Raw genomic sequence first — 21,214 nt, forward strand, 5'->3', positions numbered from 1 at the left:
TTCAGGGGTGGAACAGAAATTATTTCCTCGGGCTTACTGAAGAGAATATAAGTAATTTGGGACTATAATTCAATAATCCTTTATTCTACGTTCAGTAAATTTCTTATTTTGACATTTGTAAATCTCAGGGTGAAGAGTTAAAGCTTTAGCACAGCATACAGGTTATTTAAAAGCAAACATTTATTATAAAACAAAGGATTAACCACACCAGGGTCTAATAGTTATTCACAACAGACAACCGGAATAACAGCCAACCCGCTTTGCTACAATTTAATTGGCAAACCTATTCTTTTTCTGACTCATTCCAGGTAACCACGCCTACCTTCCCAGAAAGCATGATGGCAACTAATGTTTCACTTTCTGGAGATGCAAGCAACTACTGGGGGAAAGTTTGCCGAAAAAGTATTGGTCTTTTGAACATTCTGGGGGGTTTTAAAACTTTATTACAACATACTCTTTCTGGATAGGTTTTTCATTCAAAATTTGCTATAATGCTGTGGGGTTTTTTACCTTTTATTGTAAACCTACTTGGGTGATACGGTAATCTCACCTATTAACAAAGTATAAATAAATAGGGGAAACCCCACCCTGATTTAGACCTTTTGTAGGAGAAACAACGATGCAAGACTGTGTGTATACTTACTTTCTATTATGAATTAATAATGTTTTAGTACGTGAACGCTGTGTGAAATGATTCCATCTTGGTGACATCTGTCCTGCCTGGCTGATGCGAGGCCCAGCCTGTAAAACAGAGATTGCATGTCTTTTTTTTTCTAATGTTCCCTTATTTTTTTATTTTTTGTTTGATTTGCCCTTTCCTGCAATGCCTTCCAGAGCAGAGATGGATGCTCACCCTGTGAGAATACAAAAAGAAGGCTCTGGAAACTTTAGCTGTGCAAGTACCCTTATAAGCAACGTTAGAAAGGAGTTGTAAGCCTACTCAATTGCCAGTCGTTGTCAAGTTCCTGAGGGAAAGATGTTAATATAAAGGGATTTACTGCTTGCTAGCCCTCTTGGGAGCGGTGTTTTAAGACCCACGGCCCCTGCCCTTGCTGGCCTCAGAGGTCCGGAGCTCTTACATGCGGCGTTGTCATGCTTTGGTGAAGGGGAATCTGCTCCTCCTCCGAGCCCTGCTCTCTCAGGGAGATTCTTTACCTAAATAACGTCGGTTTGGGGGTTGTTTTCGGGGTTGTTTTTTTTTTCTTTTGTTCACGCCAGGCTTTTAAATACGCGTTTTCGGCCTGCAGGGGCGGCCTGGGCGCGGCGGGGCAGAAGCGAAAACACCCGCCCGCGGCCTTTGTTCGCGCTCGGGGAGGAAGCGCCGGCGAGCGGGGCCGGCGATGGGCGGGCAGCTCCCCCTTCCCGCCGCCCGCGGGGCGGACGGACCGACCGACCGACTGACTGGAAGGGCGTTGCCCGCCGGCGCGGGGGAGGGGGAGAGTCCGCGGGAGCGCGCACCGTGGCAGGGCCGCGCTGGCGAGTCCCCGTCGAGGCAGCGAGGCCGCGGCCTGCGCTCGCCGCCGCCGGCAGCCGGGAAGGCGGTGGGGGTAGGGCGGGGCGGTGCCGGCGGCGGGGCGGGGAGCTGAGCCGGGGTTTCCCGGGCGGGCAGCACGGGCGGGGCGGAGGGGTGGTGGTGGAGGTGCGGAGGGGAGGGGGGGGGGGAAGGTTAACCGCGCCCAGGCTCTCGCTTCCCGATGGCTGCGGGGAGCTGAGCGGGCACCCAACGCGTGAGGAGGAGTCGAGACCCAGCGACACCCCCCTCCCCCGCCGCTCTCTCCTTCCGACTCGGCTCCGCGGCCGAGGAGCGCCGCTGCTGCTGCTGCCGCCTCCCCGGGACCCGCCGGGCAGAGCGCGGGCGGCTCCCCTCCTCCTCCTCCGCCCCCTCCTCCTCCTCCTCCGCCCCCCTTCCCCTCCCCAGGCCGGCGGGACGCGGGCAGGAGCCGCGGGCGACGGAGGTGCCGGCCCGGTTCATGAGCAGCGGCCGGAAAGGCAGGTAAAACCGCCTGAGGGGAGCGGCGGGGGGAGCGGAGCGGGGCGTGAGGGTGGGGGGACCCGCACAAAAGCCTCGCCGCTTTCCCGAGCTCGCCGAGCCCCCGGCCCCACCCTGAGGCCATCTTCCCGCCGGCAGCCCCGGCTCCCTTCCCCCCCCCCCATCCCCGGTTCCTTCTTCCTCTGCGCGGCTGCGCCCGTCCCCCGCTCCCCTCCCCCGCTCTTCCTCCTCGCTGCCGCACTTCTCCTTTCCTCCGTCCTCCCCTTCCGCCGCTCCCTCGGGTCTCGCCTCGCCCGGGCACCGGGGCCGGGCCCCCCCCTCCCCTCGCTGCCGGCGCTGCCCGCCCTCTTCCTCCTCGCCCACCCGTTCTTCACGGCCCCCGCAGGAGAGAAGGGCGGCGAATGGTTTGTCCACCTCTTAGCATGGCCGGGTTGGAAATAGCCCCCCTCCCCCGCGCTTCCCCACCTCCTCGGTGCTCCAGCTTCCCCTAAAAAAGAAGTGTGTTTGTAGCTGGAGGAGGAGGAGGAGGAGAAAAAGGTGGGGGTGGGACTGATTCTCTCTTGAAGGCTTTAAGGCGAAAAGGGAGGAGACCTTGGATCTTGCGGGGTTCCATTTTTAATTATAATTATGCTGTAGTGGTCTCTGTTAGACGGCTTGGGGGTCTTTCCTGGTACGCGTTGAGGTACAAAAGGCGCGTTTCCCGAGCGATTTAGCCGGCAGAGGGGATATTTGGAGCGAGATTGAAGGAAGAGCTATGGTGTGTCTGCTGTAATGGTGGAAAACTGATTAAGAGGAGACGGGGGTGAGACGAAGAGGGTAAGACCGCTTCCAGCAGCCCCCGATCCGGTGCGAGGCTGCACACGGGGCTCGGGCTGGGGGTGCCGGGGGAGGCAGGGGCACGGAAGGGTTTGTTCTCCCTAAAATCGGAGCCGAGGATGGGTTTAGACCGCATATTTGTTGTTCCCCCATGTATTACGGTGCTGCATATTTTTGTGTGCCCGTGGCAGCAATAACGAAGATCATGGAGGGTGTTTGCTTCAATAGAAAAATGGAGTTTTCTCCTGGGAAATGTTGTTAAAAATATTATTTCAATTCCCAGCTTATTATTGAAATGATTTCAGTATTTTTTTTATTCATACAAGGGTTATTTAAGGCGTCGGATTTCTAATTCTACAGCTTTGTAGGAAACGAAGAGGTGTAAAGTCTTGTATGGAAATAGGAAAGAGACGAGGCGTTTTAATTAAAAAAAAAAAAAAAAAATCTTGTCCAGAAGAAAATCAGAATGATATAGAGGTTGTTGTACGATGTCGATTTATCATTCCTGAGGACGAACTGAAATTTTAACGAATGTGATATTTCATTATTCTCCAACGAAGTCATGGTTGGGATTGATTATTTTAAATGAGGCATCCTTTCTAGGATGCTGACTGCCACGTTATTATGTATTGTCTCCACAGCAGAAAATGGGAGGAAAGGACTGTAAATGTAAGGCTTAAGTGATTATTGAAACCTCTTTTGAGACTAGTTGGCTCAACTTGGAGGGGTGATTTGAGACTGAAAAATGAAACATTTTGCTGCTGTAAAATACCCGCACCTCATCGTGAGAGATTTATCCCATATTTTAAGCTGATCTGCTAAACACAAGGACGTGAATCAAGACAAAATGCTGTCGATGTGTATGTGAAATGCATGTGAGAAGGCGAAGATATTATATTGAGATGTAAATTTGTTCTAAACGTAATATATCAGAGTTTATTTTTTTCCCTTATGTGCTTCAGGGGAGGAGAAAAAGAAGGGGTGATAATAGTGTAGTTGTTTTGGTGGCTGCAGATTAGGCAGGGTGTGTGTTTGATTTTCTTTTTGCTGTGAATGAATGGATCTTTCTGTGCCTGGGCCCAATAGCTGCAACAAGATGGCGTTTGCAGCAAGGCAGCTCTCATTTTTCAACTCCTCCTCACCACAGCTTTGCCAAACTAGATCTTATTTCGTAATTGTATTTTAGATTTACTTTCTCATTCTCTTTGCTTTCTCCTTTTCCTGGGTTTGGGGGTAGGAGGAGCATTTAGGAGATTGTTGCAAGAAATCTGCGGGGTTTTTTCCTAATTTTTGTGAGCTTCTCCAGATAGGAACTAGGTGGGAGGAGTAAATAGTTTTATTGAAATGTTCACATAGGCTCTTACTGGTTAAAGGGGTGACATGATTTTTCTCTTACCTTGTAGTGCCTGCTTAATATCATCCAAGTGTTCTTGTTTTTTATTAAGCCTGTTGCTGAAAAACAGTATTTTAAAGGTAGAGCACAGGCATACAAAGACTGTGCTGGGGCTGGGTACTGTTGCTGGTTCTCTACCAGCCAGGTAATCGTCAGACCCCGTGTAGACAGTTATCTTTCTGTAACACAAAGGAGTCTTCCATCTGCTTCAGAATGCTAACCATTTGTGGAGGCTTTTAAAACTGCTTTTGACCCGGAATTATTGTAACGCTCTAGGTAACTGTTCTTTTTATGGGAAACAGTGAGAAGGGTTTTGGGGATATTGAAACAGTCCTGTGTCATTGAAGTATTGTGTTTTAAAATGACGCTATGAATTACTGAGGCATTTTATATGTGGTTTTTAGTATCTTGTAAGAAAAATGGACTTTCATACTGTAACTTTTATGATATTTCACTATAGTGCCAAGCTTCTTAACTTTGGTAGCCTAAATATAATAGCTTGGTTAATATTTGATATAGTGGACTCAGGCTTAAAGTAATACACTACTGAGCAAGAAAAATAAAAAATGGTTGTTATGTCTCCAGTATTCAAGTGACCTCCAAACCTTTGGTAATACCAACCTTTTTAGTACTGTTTATCTATGATTTAATGTATAATCAGTTATTTGTTAGTTTACTGTAATAGCCCAGCTGTAGTTCATACAGAAGGAAGCTAGGAAGCAGAAGAGCTAATTTGCAGTTGAGGCTTGTGCTGTCGGGTTTTTTTTTTTTAGCATTTAAAAAAAAGCTGAAATCAGCTGAATGCATTTTACTCCACTAGTACGTCAAGAACAATTTTGTTTTAATCAACAATACTTGTCCAATAAATGTTAGTTCCATTTGATCATATTTTTAATGTGCTGTTGAACTTAAAACTAGTTTTTTGATACTACTACTTTGGCCTTTTAGTACAGGATCGGAAGGGAGCAGGATGAAGTGGGGCTCTGTATTGGGTAAGATAAATTGGATTTATCCTTGTTTAGTCTTTGCAGCTGCTAGGTCAGTGTGTAGCCAGCAGCCTACCATGAAATCTTCAACATGTAAAGTTAGAATTCCACAGCCAATCATAGCAGAACAGTTTTAAAATCACCTCCATACCTCGTGGAAATGTGAAAATGGCTTAATGAGAATTCCTCTTGTGTAAGTAACCAGTAGTTTTGTGTAATTAGGAAGTGTGTAGAATATTGTGTAGTATTATTCTTAATATCACCCAAGAATAAATGCTCTCCAGCTATTAAAAAAATATAAAACTAGAACAATTAAACTCATATACTTAGAATAAGAAAATTCTTCAATTAATACAATTACCTTCAGGATCCTTCAGTTATAGTAGAAATACATATATTTTGTGTTTGTAGGGTGCCTTTTCCTGTTGGCTGCAGTGTGTAATAACTTCCTGGTCCTTTGGAGGCTTCAATTGGGTCATGTGGAAAACAACTACAACTGTTTCTTCTTAAATAGTTACTGAGTTATGATTTCTCAATCAATGTGAAACAAGATGCCAGTGTTTCATATGAAAATTGTGTTGCCTTTGCAGATTCTTGTGATGCCTGTTGCTGTAGTTAGGAATGTTAAGGAAGTGTTACATTTAGTTAGTTTTTGTAGTTATCGCAGTAAAAAACGCGGAGTTACTTGCTTTCTGTGAAACCAGCAGTAGATTTGTGTTCTGTATGTCGGGCTCAGCTCATGTTTTAGTCAGTGAATTGGATTAAACTCTTACTGTCCACGGATTTTGGCTCTCAGCATTAGTGGATTGGTAATTGATATTCTCAATTTTAATATCCAGTTTTAGCCATATGGCATACCGTATTGTTTCAAGAACTGCTTTTAGTGCTAGTTTGTTACTAGGAAGTTGACATGAGAAATCATGCATTCAAGTGGTTGAACTCTCCTTAGGTGAGTTGTCTTTGGAGCCTCTAATGCCTATGTTCGTGCCAGTATTTTGGGTTTTGGGGTTTGGTTTTTTTTTTTTACAGTATTTTACTGGTTATGTTGGGGGAAAAAAAAAATCTATAACCTTGAACGCAGCTAGCTTGTGTGAATGAAATGTTTCTTAAGCATGTGATTGAAGATGAAGTGGAAGTTTTTTAACAGAGTATCTTGATTGCTCGATGTGCAGACTCAAAATGAAAAGAATACATATTCCATTCAAAATGTTTTTTTTCTCCCCACTGATAATGTTGGAACTAGTATTAGCCAAGGTCGTGATAAAAAACAAAAATACCCCCAAGCCCCTATGTTTCTATTTAACATAGTATCTCAATTTATTATTTCTTCACAGGGTGTCTAGTGTGCTGGGGATTTTGTGTGCATGGATTTGTTTTTCACCAAACAGAAATGTATGCAGAATCCATAGATACTTGAGCCAACTGGTAGTTCAGCAGAACATTAAAAGGTTTTTAAAAGCTTTGAGCTGGCTATGAACAGTACCTTTACTTTAGATGCCAAAATAATCAATGTAAATTACTGTGGAAAGCTTCCTAGTACAAAAATATGGACACTCCAAAATAGGTTTTGAAGCAGACTACCGCATTTTTATTAAAGCACTAGAAGAATTCTGAGTAGAGAGAAAGATGGTTAGCCTTTGAATAAAAATACACATTGAAAAGTATTTTTGGGAACATGAAGATCAGGTGTTCTTGGCCTGTTTTTTTAACAGCTGACCATCTAAAAATGTGTTCTCTACAATTCTTGTAGGACTATATTTGCTTGTGTTAAATGCTTGTGTCCATTGCATTTATTAGAGTGATATATTGGTATTATGATTTGTTTGCCTCTTGAAATATAATGAAATATTTCTGCATGTCTGGAAGACTGCAGTTGGAACCTTGACTGCACTAGGTACAGGGGGTAATGTTTGTCTTTTCCAGTATGTTCTTGGACATCTTCTTTCTTGAACCCAGCTAGAGAGTAATGATATGACAATATTCACACGTGCCATCTGGAAACAGCTGAGAGATGGTGCTGCTTCCTGTGTATGTCTTAAGCTCAGTGTAACTGGTGTGCTGTAATTAGATGCTTACATGATGATTTTTATGTGTAAGCAAAAAAAAAAAATATTTTGGGGGGCATCACGGAAGTGTAATTTGTAGGGAGTCTTGGAAATCATAACTTCAAAATTTTGAGAACCAAAGAACTGAGTGCTCAGGCCAGTGATGAAAATCCTGGACAGAATTTAATGTGGCAGCAAACAAGGATCCCATGCAAAATGTTACACATTGACCTGGCTCTTGACATTTTAGTTCATTGGGGGTGGAGGGTAGGAATGACATATCACAGGAATAAGTGCTTGGGAAAGCAGTTACAAAGCAAATACTGGTGTTGTTTAGATGTTGCCAGATTTAAGTCTTGTTGAAATCCAATACAAATAACTATAGCATGTTTAAAATAGGAATGTTTCAGAAGATGTTGTAGGTGTTCAGAAGACCTGGCTTTGGATTAATGAACAGGTTATCCTCTGTCAGGTGTGCCATGGTAGTTATCCATGCCTGCTCTTCAGATTCTTCAGACTCTTCAGATTCATGCAAGGTTATTCAAATAAGCATAGCCCTTTTTAATGGTTGATGAAGTGAATCCCAGTATCTCAAACTCAGTGTAGGCTGAAAGGTTGCATATAGATGACTCCTGTGGGTCAGCTAATGTTGGAAACTTGCTCATGAGTCTGGGTCCTGGTTGGCTTGTGGGCAGGCAGAATCTGTAGGTTAATATCAAGGTGTCTGAGATTTCTTACTGACTTGAATACTTGGGTAGACTTGTTTTAAGATTGTTTTCTAAACATTTTTTGGCTTAAGAATTGTTGACAAGGTATTTTTGTCACTTGTCACAGACTTATGAAAAGCTATAGTTATTTTTTTATTCGGTGGGACTAAAGGGTTAAAATTTGGTCATTCTGTGCTGTGTCTGTTTTGGAACCCTAATAATGGATAAGGGAAAATGAGGCCGAAGACTTGCAGGTGATCTGAGGGAGCTCAGAGGAGACAACATAAGGTAGTTCTGTAATCGACGGTGGTAAAGATAGGCTAAATCTTCAAACGATTTTTCACAGATAGCATTTAGAACTTGGTGAGTGGAAAAATTAGTAGCAGACAATAAAGTGAAGGGAAAGAGAGTGATTAAAAATCTAGTTGCCATTTTAATGTGAAATGCAGTTCATTTCTGCAAGTAGTTTGCATGAAACTGCTTTATTAAAATATGTATTTTTATTTCATTAAGTAGAAATTCAGCCTGTCAAATCACTGTAATTTCTAAAGGTTCTGTGTGTAAAAAAGAAATACCTTCTGTATGTTATATGGTTTAACTGAGTTGTAGATAACTAAATATTTTTCTTCAGTGTGTTCCTACACTGATCTGAGGAAGGTTTGCCTAAAATTTCTTCCCAGTTATGTTTATCATGTCTTTCTCAGATGAGAATGTTTTCGATGCCTTCTTGAAAACTGCAGTAATGCCTGCCAGCACTCCCAAAAAAGGAAAATATTAATTATCTGTAATTAGATGGATTAGATAACTTTTGTGTAGCTTTATGTAATGTGGTCCTATATTAAAAACTTTGTAAAGATTTTTGTCACTATTTTCAGCTCTTTCTCCCCCCCCCGCCCCCAGCAAAGGGCTAAAATAAAATGTAAAGACAAAATACTTCTCTCTGGAAACTCCTGCATGGCGTCTATTGAAGTAGTTGTGAATATTTTAGCAGTTCAGGTATCAGTGATGATTTTGCTCATCATCATTACAAAACCAAACTGCATTGAGTATGGGGGTCTAAATAAGAGATTTTGCAAGGCTTTCTATATGACTTCCAGAAAGGCAAACACCCACAAAGTTGACATCACTGACAGGAAAGCCATGCCTTACTTCTGTGGCTTGTTTTTTCTTCTGTTACAGTAGGCTTAATTACAACAGCTGATGCCAATTATTTTCTTTCTTGGTAAGAAAGAGAGTTTCTGCTTAACTATTGCAGGTGGTCTGTTAATTCTGTACATCTTTTTCCTTACTGCTTTGCTGGCTGCCTTGCCTGTCTTGGGCTAGATTTAGGGAACAGTCTTAAAAGTCTGTTCAGTAACATGTGCCCTGTGTTCATCCTGACATTATTGACAGATTTCAATAAATCCTAAAGAGTTTATCTGAAATTATTTGCAAAACCATGAAGTTATTTGACAAGCTGAGTGGGTTTTGTTTCAACATTTCATAAAAATAAAGCAAATTTCCAACACTGCTCTGAAAGAAGGATTTTTAATTGTGGACTTCAAAATTGCAGTTTAACTTCCATAGAAACTGAAATACACATGCCCAGTACTAATGGTGTATGCTCTACTGTAAGACCTTTCTCACTGGGGCGTCTGTGGTAACACAGGCTGTATTTCACTAGATGTCTCTTGCTGAGGGTTACTGAGCAAGCTGTTGAGATTACAAATGTTTTTGGGGGTTGTGTGGTATCATCTGTCGATGTTGTGCCTTACAAGCTACTACCTGAGGTGTTGCTGCCCTTTTGTAGTTGGTGGGGAACGGGGCTTTCTTCTGGAATTAGAGGAATTGAACTGCCCTGCTATACTCTCTTAAAATTGGAACACTTTGTATTCAAGTCCAACCACTTGGACTTTTTTAAGTATTTGAGGGATTTACCAAAACAATTGAGGGAGAGGAGCAGGGTCAAAGCTCCAAGGTTCAAAACGTACAGAAGATGGTGTGAATGTGCCTTTTTTGTTGATGAAGAGATCTTAAAAGTTAATGCTTGGGTATCTTCAGCATTGTCCAGAAGTTCCCAAACTTATTTCATAGTTTGATACGTGTGCAACACTAATACTTTCTAGTAAACTAATGCAGTAAGTCTGGGTTTCTTGCCACATATGTAAAGTTCTGTTCCATTTAAGTTTTAAATTGTTGAGCTGATACCTCTTACCTTCAACCACTTGGTGTTAACTATGTGTTGGCCATAGCAATGCTTGAATTTCAGAATAAAAAAAAGGAAACTTATGTTTCAGTATATAAAATACCATGATTTATAACTGCATAATACAAAACTTAGTATATGATGTGTTTCTAGTGAATGAAGTAATAGCACTCAACGAAGCAGGCCTATGTGTGCTTCAAGATGCTGAGAAGAAATCGGTTTATGGTCCTGGATTTTTCCTGTTCCATTCTCAAAACTGTTTTCTTCAGATAGCCTAACTCATGTGTTTGGAGGGGGGTGGTGGTAATTTTTTCTGTTTGTCTAGAAAAACAAAGTAGATGTGATAGTCTGCTGAAACCTTTGGTACTCAAAATAAGATTATACTGTACTAATTAGAGAGCTCTTTTTGTTGGAACATATGTTTGATATTCCTGTGCACATTCTTTGTGAATTGGTAAAATACTGGAGTTACGCTGCTGTCTGTTTAACAAAGGTGTTGTCTGTACAAAGATCAGGAACACTGTGCTTGATGATTATGGCAATTTAATTGTGCTTCAGGTTAGTAAGTCCTGAATTTCACTACAAGTTGTCAGATATTATCTGGCTAGCAACTGAAAGCTTGCTGTAGAAGTTACCATACAGTACTTCAGTTAAAAGACTGTTAATACTTAAAGGAAATAATATTGAACAGGAACAATTCAACAGATTTAAAATCTTGACAAAGTAGTGTATCTTTAATAGATGCTTGAAGTTGGGGAATGTCTTTTTTTTTCCTGTTTTTTTTTTAATGTATGAAAACTCAAATATCCTAGAAGCTTTGGACAGTGAAGTCAAATTGGTTAGTAAAACTTAGTGTTTTCCTTTATTCTTGTGTAGACAATAGGTGAAGCTTCAGCATTTCATGAAATACTTTAATCTTTTTGTAGGACAAACCAATTGCTGATATGGGGGAGGTGGAACTTGTGTGGAACCTGCATTTGGGGCTCTAGTAGCTGGGCATAGTAGTTCACAGTTGTGAGTACTTTAGTGTTTGATTATGCAAAGTCTTTCATTAGTCTTGAGTTTGACATACTACAAACTCAGGATATCCAAGATTCAATTACATAATCATCTCGGAAAGAAAAGTATCCTTATAATAAAATGGGGTACAGTATCTTGAAGAAAAGGAGAAAACATCTTTAAAACACTATAAACTCAGAAACTTTGTAGAATGAAGCTCTTCCAAACACTTTGGAAATCTTAGGCAAGTCCTTAGATGTGTGAAGATGCCCAGTAATCTTCATGCTTGCTTCTAGTCTGACTCTTCTCTCTTCCCTGAACTCAGAAGATAGAACTCATACTAAATCAGGTACTGGAAATTCCACTTTTTGTTTGCTATCCTGGGGATCAAATATAGAGCATTTGAACAGGTTTTTTGAGATAAGATGGGATGTTAAGCTGCTAGTTAGCAGTGACTACCTCTTTACCTGGATACTTCCCATGGAGAATTCAAGATTTAATTAATTTAGTTTTGATTTCTCAGTCTAATTTATCCTGTAGTAATTTTTTTTGTTGATGTTCCATATCCTTGCAGTTGTGAATTAAACCCAGAAGGGCTCACTCTGGGCAAGCCAGTTATTGCTGCCCTCTGTCACAAAAGGTGGCATAGACATCTGCTGTTCAGCAGCTGCCTTGCCAGTTCACAAATTCGCATGTTAAGGAAACCAAGCTGGCAAATATTTTCATGCACCGTGCTGCAAAACTGTGATAGTTTGGCTTCTGGTTAACGAGCAGCTTGGCTCTTACAGAAGATGATGGACATTATAAAAGCAAGCTGAGGTGGAAGCTGGAGTCAGAAACAACAACTCTTTTTCCCAAGTCAGAATCCTTAATATTCTGTATAAAGTAGAAGTGGCCTGTCTTCAAAGCTTTCTCCCCTCTGTTTCTGAAAGGCGAAGGTGATACACTGTCTACTGCAGTTAGTGTTTTCTGTTTTAAAAACAAAACCACCTTCTCAAAAACCCAAGTAGTTTTGCACAACAATAGTGTCCAGGGGCTCCAAATAAACATGGAGCAGTGCTTGGATAAAGGGTGTGTGCACAGGATCAAGGAAATCAGTGCAGCACCTTAAGAGTTACAGATTTTAGCTAACCTTACTGGCTGCTGGCTTTGTTGAACAGACTTTGCTTTTTTGACTTTGTTTTGCACGTATTTTCTTTCCCTAAAATAGATCGGATTATCTTCTGATGCTTCCATTTTTGTCTTTCTTAGTTAATTCCCACCGTGGTTCCTAATCCTAGTAGTACTTTACTTGTTTTCTTTTTATGATATTTTGCTCTTTATTTTGATCACCTAACCAGATGCATACTATCTAGAGGAATACAACTGCTACTTAAAGACTAATGCCAGAAGTTTTAAGAGGGTAAATGCAGTACTATGGAGAGAAGAATGTCCAAGCGTGACAGCAAGTATTTCCTGCTGTACCTTTGTGCCTTCTGTTGTGATGCTGTCCCTGGGCTGCACTTGAAGTTTAACTTTCATATCAGCATTAAGCATTGTTGCTTTGTCGGTTCCCAAACACTGCTTCTCGGTCTAATGTCTTCAAGGTCTCCTGTGTTGCTCTACTTTTCAGTCTGTCAGCCTTGCTTTTCTTGTTCCTGTTCTTGTCTACCTTAACTTACCCTGTAACAACAGTATGTATCAAAATACAGCAATTGCTGGGAGAAATCAATGAGCTACTGGGGGTATAAATCATTGCTATCAAAACTGATGGAACTGCTTGCACATTGATTAAAGATGGGTTATGTTGATTGCAGGGCTGGAGAGCAAAGTATTGTTCAGTCTCTTTGGGGTAAAAAGATTAGAGAAGTCATGCCATATTTTAATCTCTACTGAGTATTCTTTTATCTGCTAGATGTATATAATATGTTTTGTTGATTTTTTTTAAGGTCCACTGAAATACTTTTTGTCTTCACACTGGTGCTGGAAAGCAGTTACTTCATGGTGTAGCATAACTTCTTTCTAACTGTTCTGTTAAACTCTTGCTGAAGAACAGTGTTCTGTTTGAACACCTAAATTCTTAATTTGATGAAGTAAATATATTTTTTTTTATTAATTAGCAGAAGCGTGGGTAAGATCTTTAACACAGTTGTAAAGAATGAATGTTTTTCACTTAGATGACCTCTGGGGCTGTTTTGTACCGTCTGTGTAGCAGAGGCACAGAGAGGGCAGACAGTTTGTCCAAATGTCTTAACTGCCGTGTTTTTGTTGATGCAGGATGTGATGGTCAGAAGGTAGTTACCAAGTCTTGTCCAGCCTGTCTCTAAGATGGGGTGCCTTTGTTGCTTCTGCTGTATTTTTAAAAATTATTTTAATAAAAGCTTAATAGAGTAAAGCTTGCTTAGTTTCTCAGCTCTCTAAGTCAGAGCACAAAGAATCCATGTTACTGAAGTACTCTTACAGGGTTTGATCTTAACAATGAAAGGCATTTTGGGTGGAACGCTTATCTGTATGGTAAAGCACAATTCAGATTTGATAGAATGTGAATTATATTGCTGCTTCTGGAAACATGATGTGTCTTTTCATGAGTGTTTTGAGGACCTTAGTGCAGTGAGACTAATGAGTATCTCAGTTGAAGTCTGTGTCTACATGGATGGATGAGGGGGATGCTTTACAGAAGCAAAATTGTCCATAAAAGACCACCTTTTATCTACGAATGTCTCCCTTAGCTCAAGAATATGGGTATGTTGATTTGATTTGCTATTTCTTCTAATTTTAAATGGTATGACTTTTCAGGATGTAAAAAGCATTGCTAAATGTAGCATTCTGAAAGTTGTATTTTTTTAAATGGGTGTAGATAGGAAGCAGCTGATTCTCATTTGACTGAGTTGACTCTTTACGAGCTGGCATATGTAGAATGAAATGGATGATTCAGCTCCTGTTGATAAAATAGTTGAGCGGAAATTTATGGAAATACAAAATACAATAATGGGCATTTCTACTAACTTTCTGTGCTTATGCATGTACACAGTCTTACTGATTTTTTTATTAGCAAAATTAGACATGAAAAATACTATTTTTATTAGGGCTATGTGATCACTTACAATATAAAAACCAGAAACAAAACCCATTTCCTTCTCTAATGTAATAAATATTGCAGTGAAGATCTTAATGTACCTACTGATGTCACCATAATGGTAATATCTGAAACAATGCATGGTTTTTAACAAGGTTGAGAAGATCATGCTAATACAGATGTGTTGGCAAACAGAGCTGAGAGAAATACCGTTCAGGCTTTCAGAAAATACTTGTTCTCTTGCACTTTTAACCCTCAGGCAGTGGCAGCTGATCCACCTGATGGATTTGATTGTAATCTTCAGGATTTTTGTACCAGGAGGTGGTGTAATGCCCCTCCTCTGCACCAGGCTTTGCATCTAGCTGTTCATTTACTTGTGAATTCAGTGCAACATGATCCAGTCACATGCTGTGCTCTCCTCATCATCTACTGTGAATTATCTGGGGAGAGCTTGAGCAGAACATCCTGACGATAGAAAAATACATCAGTCTTCTGAGGGCTTCTTGAACAGATTTAAATCACAGAAGATAAACTGGAAACCTACTGGAAAATTGGTATACACAAAAGTGACTTTTAAAAAACAGTTTTTGGAAACCTCATGAAAATTGTTATGAATTATGTTTCTTAACAGGATTGCAGCTTACTATAGGCATGTTCTTAAATTGTGGCTTGCAAACTTGGTTTGATACCTGAATAAATGTGTTTCTAATGTTGACTTTTACTAAAAAGAAACAAGTGTACGTATTTAGGTGTGCAATGTGTTTTCACTTGCTATGTTATGATTCTGTCACTGATTTGTCACACTGGGATGATATGTAAACTGGTCCTACAACAGCATGCTTCTATTTCTAGCTTCTGGAAGAAAGTGTACTGTTTATAGCTTGCATTCTGAGCTGCCCTAAACCTGCCACCTATAGATTCAGCTGATCTAGATAAGAGATTACATGTTTTCTGAAAAGATAATATCTTGATACTGTGGCATTACTTTAGGTCTCCTGGAGAAAAAGTAATGCATTTCTTGTTTTGTTTCTGGTTTGGGATTTTTTTTGGGGTGATACCCCCCCCATTTTGTTAAACTTCTGTGCAAACACATTGCTGATAAGACTCCACATGCTGGGCAACATTTCTATATCCGACTTTACCTTTCTCTTTTTTCCTTTTTTTTGCCTCCTTAACACTTCTAAATCCAAACTATGAACCTTATCGTTCTTAGCAGCTTTCTAGATAGCTCCTGCTATGCATGTCTTCGTCTTCTTAAATAAAGCTCTTAAGCATTCCTTATGCTAAAAGGCTTATGTCAAAAACTGTATTATTACGAAAAACTTTATTGTAATTCCATGGCGATATAAATATTCTGATTTTAAAAAACCTAATAATTGTAAGGAACAATGGTATCTGGACAAATAACGCACAGCCTAGTTGACTGATGTTAGTGGGCCTGAGAAAGTAAAACATTTTTGATTTGTCCCTACCAGTTAAAGTGCAAAGTTGTGGTGGGGTGGGGTGGTTCCCCCCCCCCCCCCCAATTAAAACCTTGTTTTTGTTTCTGCAGCTCATGAATAGTTAATTGTGTGTTGCTGGACAGGTGTTTGGATCCAGCAGTATTTGGTTACATATTCTTAGCTTTGTGGCTACTTCTCTGTTCGTGGCAATAGTATTAAAGTAGGACTGCAATATCCCTGTTGTGCATGTGCTTTGCCCTGTTCAGGTAAGCAGAGATTCTGGTCGGTTCACAAATGAAATGAAAATGCCAGTGAAAACTTGGAGGTTAATGATAAGAGTTGAAGGAAGCCATGGAAGATGGCAGTTGAAGTGAGAAACAACTGTTCAGTTACTGTAAGGCTCTGCAGATAGAAGCATCTAGTAATAAATGCTTAGTCATTTCTGTGCTGGTTAATTAATAGTAATATATTCTCTTTCAGTGCTGCCTGGGTTTTGTTTTTCAGTCTGAAGGGAGATGTCTGGTCGTATGTGACAACAAAATTGCTTGGTTTTGGATAAAGGGATACTTTATTAAGTGGCAATTTTCAGTAACTTATTTTTCTGGCAAATATAGCTAGAAATTTATGCACAAGGAGGTTTACGTTTCCCTGACTTACTGTGTTGTTTTTTTTTTTTCTGGGGGTTGGTTTTTTTTTTCCAATTGTAAGATCAGGAAAGAAGATGGCCAAAAACATCAGTGGCCAGTTTGATAAAATTGAAGCAGTTTATCAACAGGTGTGTTGCTCTCCAGAAAGAGTACTTACATATAGATAATTTTGAACAAGGAATAAAACCTAGAGTGTTGGCTTTTGATGTTCCTAATAAATTTGTTGAATGCTGATACTGAATATCAGTAACTTTTGTTCTTAAAATAAGTTAGCTTCCTATGCCCGCCCCTTATCAGGAAGTGTTAGAATGCTCTTAAATGTGAATTTCAGAGCAAGGCAGAAAAGAGCTGTAGTTAGGAAATCTTTTGACTTGGGTTGCTAAAGCAGCAACAGTTATTAATATTTGTGAACTACTTCAAATATCTAAGACCCATCTTTTTAAAAAGTGTGATTTTAAGCACTTGGCTTTAGGCATCTGTTAAACTTGTAATAATAATAAATAATAAAAATAAACTTGTAATCGGTTCTTTTTTTACATAAATTCTCTGCTGTACCTAGAATTAAGATAGCTTGCAGATGCATTTAGAAATGATTAATAAAGTGACATGTTACAGTCCAGATTTTTATACTTAAATATTGCATCAGTATGACTTTTTAAAAATGTAGGTCATGGGATTAGTATCAGAAAAAGTGCACAAATTTCTTCAGGAGGAAAGCACTTCCAGATTTCTACTACTAAAGATAGGTAGGGAAGAGGGGAAGAAAAGGCATTTCACTTGTCATTTAGGGCTGCAGCTTTATACTGTGAAGTTACAAGTGGAGCTTGAATGTATTTTCCTCAATCTTCTGCATGGGGAAGCAGGTGAAGATTTAATTTACCAGAAAAACTTGTCTTCAGACAGAGCAAACACAGCAAAACCTAGTTTTTAGAATTTTGCATTACCAGGTATTCTGCAAGGGTTCTTTTATGCACAAAATCTCCTAATTATTAACATCAGTGACCCCTGTAGAAAGCTGCCTAGTTAAAATGGGACCTGTAATTCAAGATTTGAGCTATATGTAATAATGAGGCATTTGTGATATCAGTTCATTTAGTTACAGGTATTTTTAGCTTGTGTAATTACTATTTTGTACTTGCACGCTATATTCAAAATGAAAATTTGTTAGCTCTTTAACCAGCTAATGTCACAGTTGCATAATGAGCATTAACTCTTACTGACCTGATATTCACTTGTTCTGTGTGTACTTAACACTAATATATGGAAAAATGTCTACTGAGCAAAATGACCACTTCAGCTGGAAACTTGGCAGTTCTTCAACACAAGAAGCAGCCAATACCTCCCACAGAAATGGTTCAGCCATGCTAGCCTTTGACTACAAAAGTGTTTTCAGTAAGTTTTAGGAGGACTTTTACAACTAGCATTGTCTACTAGGATAGTCAGTTTTGCAAAACTGTTGGTAAGGTATTGCTTGCTTTTCAAAGCTTATGTGCTTGGGAATTATGTTTCCAAGTAAGTTATGGCAGCACACATGTATCCCAGAAAGAAGATATCAAATAAATGAGAAGGGGTTGTATCCATTCACTTGAGCATATTTAGATTTATGAATTTGCTATGAATTTATACTTCTGTAAGCTGTCCTTCAAAGCTGCTCTCGCAGGAGGTGACAGCAGAGACTAGGCTTTCTGGAATACAGATTTGTACTCAACAAGGAAAGTCTGAACTAGAATTAACTCTTGGAAGAGCATATACACATGCAGGTATCAAAACATCCTTCAAGCTTCCAGCTAACTGATAGAAATGTTTATCTTTATAGTTAGGACCAAACCATCAAACTGGGGGTAGGTTGTGGTTTTTGGTTTTGGGTGGGGTGGAGGTTTTTTGTGTGTGTGTACGGAATAGTCTTGAAGCATAGCTTTAAATTTCAGACTTCTAATTACTGTTGCCTGGTGGCATAATTGGAATTTCATGTTGTTGGCAGTGATTTGGAAAGGTCGTGTAATCTCTTGGGCATCAAGATACTGTTCTGTGCTAATAATCAGCTATGTAGACTGTAAGAAATAATTTTAATAAACTAACTTGCAATTCCCAGTTTCATAGACGTTATCTCATAGGTGTTATATCATTGGGGTAATAAGTGGTGGGTACCTGAACAGAAGTGACTGCCTGCTTACATACAGCCCTTGCTTGGGTGTAGGGTGTGTCCTGTGCATGTTGATAAAGAAGATACAGTAGATCAGCAAAGTAACTTCATTTGAAACTGTTGCTTTACCTTAATAGGAATACTGATATTTGCTAGTAGGTTTTTGGTTTTGTTTTTTTTTTTTCCCCCTCCATTGAAATTATCTCTGAGTGCCTTTGACAAAACAACCTTCTGTGCCACTCTTGCAGAAGGATGTGTTATGCAGGAAATTTTAAAAATTGAAGTGGTATAATGGTCATAGAAACTAGTTTTTACTAGTGTTGACTGAGATCTGTTTTAAACTATGTTCATAAAGCCACTCAAAATACACGTCTACACAGAAGGTGACACATGTTGATAAAATCCCCCTCTGAGCCTTCTCCAGGCTGAACATGTCTCTCAGCCTCTCATATGAGAGATGCTCCAGTCCCTAAATCATCTTCAAGGCCCTTCTCTGGACTCTCTCCAGTAGCTCCATGTCTGTCTTGTACTGGGGAGCCTGGAACTGTATCCAGCACTCCAGATGTGGCCTCACCAGTGCTGAGCAGAGGGGAAGGGACATCTCCCTTGACCTGCTGGCAATGCTTTTCCCAATGCAGCGCTGGATGCTGTTGGCTGTCTTTGCCACAAGGTAGCATTGGTGGCTTGTGTTCAGCTTGCAGGGAGCCAGGACCCCCAAAACAACAACTGGTGTGCCTCTCTTGGGGACTGGTTTGGGGAGGGACCCTTCCTGCAGCTGTGCTGGATACCTCCCCGAGGTGTTGCCTGTGCTCTATCTGTGTCCCTGAAGCAAGGGCAGCAGCTTTCGAAGTCTGGCCAAACCTTGTCCTAGGGGCTGAGCCAAACTCTTGGTCTTGTCTGATGTGCCATGCCTGGCCTCACGCCAGGTTATATATGACTTGATGACGTGTTTTAAGAAGTGGGAATGCTTTTGCTGCGGTTCAAATATTGGCCTTCGGCATCTAGTCAATATATGTGTAAACCAGCGTTTAGAAGGTGTGCGGGAGGAATTAACATCCAGAACATTTGGGTTTTAAGTCTCATTGAATCCATAGGTCAAGAAGAAAAAAGTGTTTGTGCATCCAATGGCTTTGGAGAGGGTGGCAGTGAATGTATTTCGTCTTCTTAGGAAGATGCTTAATTTCAGAGGGTTGCTCAGATTTGCTATGATGTTGAAGTAAAATACTTCTAAATGCTTTCCCTACGCTTCAAAATCCCTTTTCTTCCTTTGTTTCCTCTTTTCTTCCCTGCTTTCCCCAACCTTGGGAAAGAAGTTCTAGTCTCTTCTGCAGAAGTCTTTTTGATGTGGAGACTTGTGTTCTGATGGATGTTGGAACTGAGAGAAATTTTTAGGCTGAGTTGTTACCTCAGGGTACTACTTCAACATCTTAAAAGAAAAAAGATTATTAGGCTGATAGGAGTTAGTGAGTACTTGTAGTAGGGAGGTTTTAGCAGAAGCGGTGATGCTTTTGCCTTCTTGAGATACTGTTTTTTGTCCAAACTGCTGTGCTGCTTTACTTGGAGCAGAAGGCTGTGGGAACATGGGGACACCGGGTACACCAACCATGCGTAGGGCTGGCTGACCTCCAGGTGCTTTGGTCTAATGGTTTAACCACTTGAACCATGCTTAAAGTATTCTGTGGTACTTTTTGTTCTCTCCTCTTTTAGAAACCCCAGTTCTTGATGTTGAGAACCTCAAGCTCTCAGCTAAGCGGGGTCGGGTCATAAGGGCTGATTAAGGCAGAGTATATGAACCTTGTTACAAGAACTCTTTCTTTGCTGAACCAGTACTGTGGTGTGATGAATGAGCTGGCCTGTAATTTTCATGTCGCTTTTACCAGGCTACATTTTAGCTAAAAATGGAAGCTGTGGTAATGCAGATCTCTTTTCTTAAGTAGCTTGCCTACTTCTGTTCTTAAATGAGCTCCATCTGTAATGTAGAATTGCCAGGATTGCATTCTGCAGCCATCACAGGATGCTTTCAGCATACCCAACTGAAAACTTAACCTGGTTTGAAAAATAAACTGAACTTTGTGGAAAAGTTTGCTTTATGCTTCCTTACTCTTCTTGCAGGCTGGTTAAAGTAGCTTTTTTTCTTTTGTTTTTGTTTTTCTTTTTTGCAGAAGGCATATGAAATCTGCAACACCTCTCCTGCATTAATGAGGGTGCAGCGCAGGACAATAATGGTGTGTGTTTTGGCCTTTGCTGTTGTGTATTCTGTGTGCTGTTAGTGTTCCAGCATAATTTTACTTGTTTACATTTCAGGTAATTCTTTTAGAATTTCATTAGATTTCATTATCTCTGCAGTGTGGGCAAATTTTTGTGTCAAGACTTCTGAAAGTTGAATGTAGCTGATCTTTTTTCCAGAACTTAAAATGGTCATGTCATGTGTTTGTGTCTTTGGGGGCGATGAAGTTTGGCCTCTAAGCGTGAGATACTGTTTTGTGTCTAAAAGTGTGTTGTTCTGGCAGTAGCAAACAAAACTGCTTATACTGTGACGGTTTCATAATCACAGTATTAAACTCTTCATCTCTAAATGAGCTTGGATGAGGATGACCCATATCCGAAGTAGCTTAACCTCTATACCAGACACTGAAGTGGTTTGTAAATTTTCCGGCTAATAGTGAACTGTAAATCAGAAAGATGTATTACATGTAAGCATTTTAGTTTAAAGCATATGAATTTGTAGACTGGCTTTCTGATTTAAGATTATTTTGCTTCAGTACATTCTTGCTTCGTGCTCAGAATAATCTTCCACTGTCCTGAT

At 40.4% G+C, this 21,214-nt stretch overlaps 1 protein-coding gene across 2 annotated transcripts in view; it reads left to right on the forward strand.

Moving 5' to 3' along the window:
- The first annotated feature begins 1,861 nt into the window (after nt 1-1,861).
- GNB1 (G protein subunit beta 1) overlaps nt 1,862-21,214 on the forward strand; it is a 43,450-nt gene continuing 24,097 nt past the window's right edge. For both annotated transcript variants that reach the window (XM_064470118.1, XM_064470120.1), the window contains exons 1-2: nt 1,862-1,993; nt 20,571-20,633. The gene's annotated coding sequence lies outside the window, so the exon portion shown is untranslated. The remainder of the gene's footprint in view (nt 1,994-20,570; nt 20,634-21,214) is intronic.

The sequence above is a fragment of the Phalacrocorax carbo genome, chromosome 20 (assembly GCF_963921805.1).
Source record: "Phalacrocorax carbo chromosome 20, bPhaCar2.1, whole genome shotgun sequence".
NCBI classification, from domain to species: Eukaryota; Metazoa; Chordata; class Aves; order Suliformes; family Phalacrocoracidae; genus Phalacrocorax; species Phalacrocorax carbo.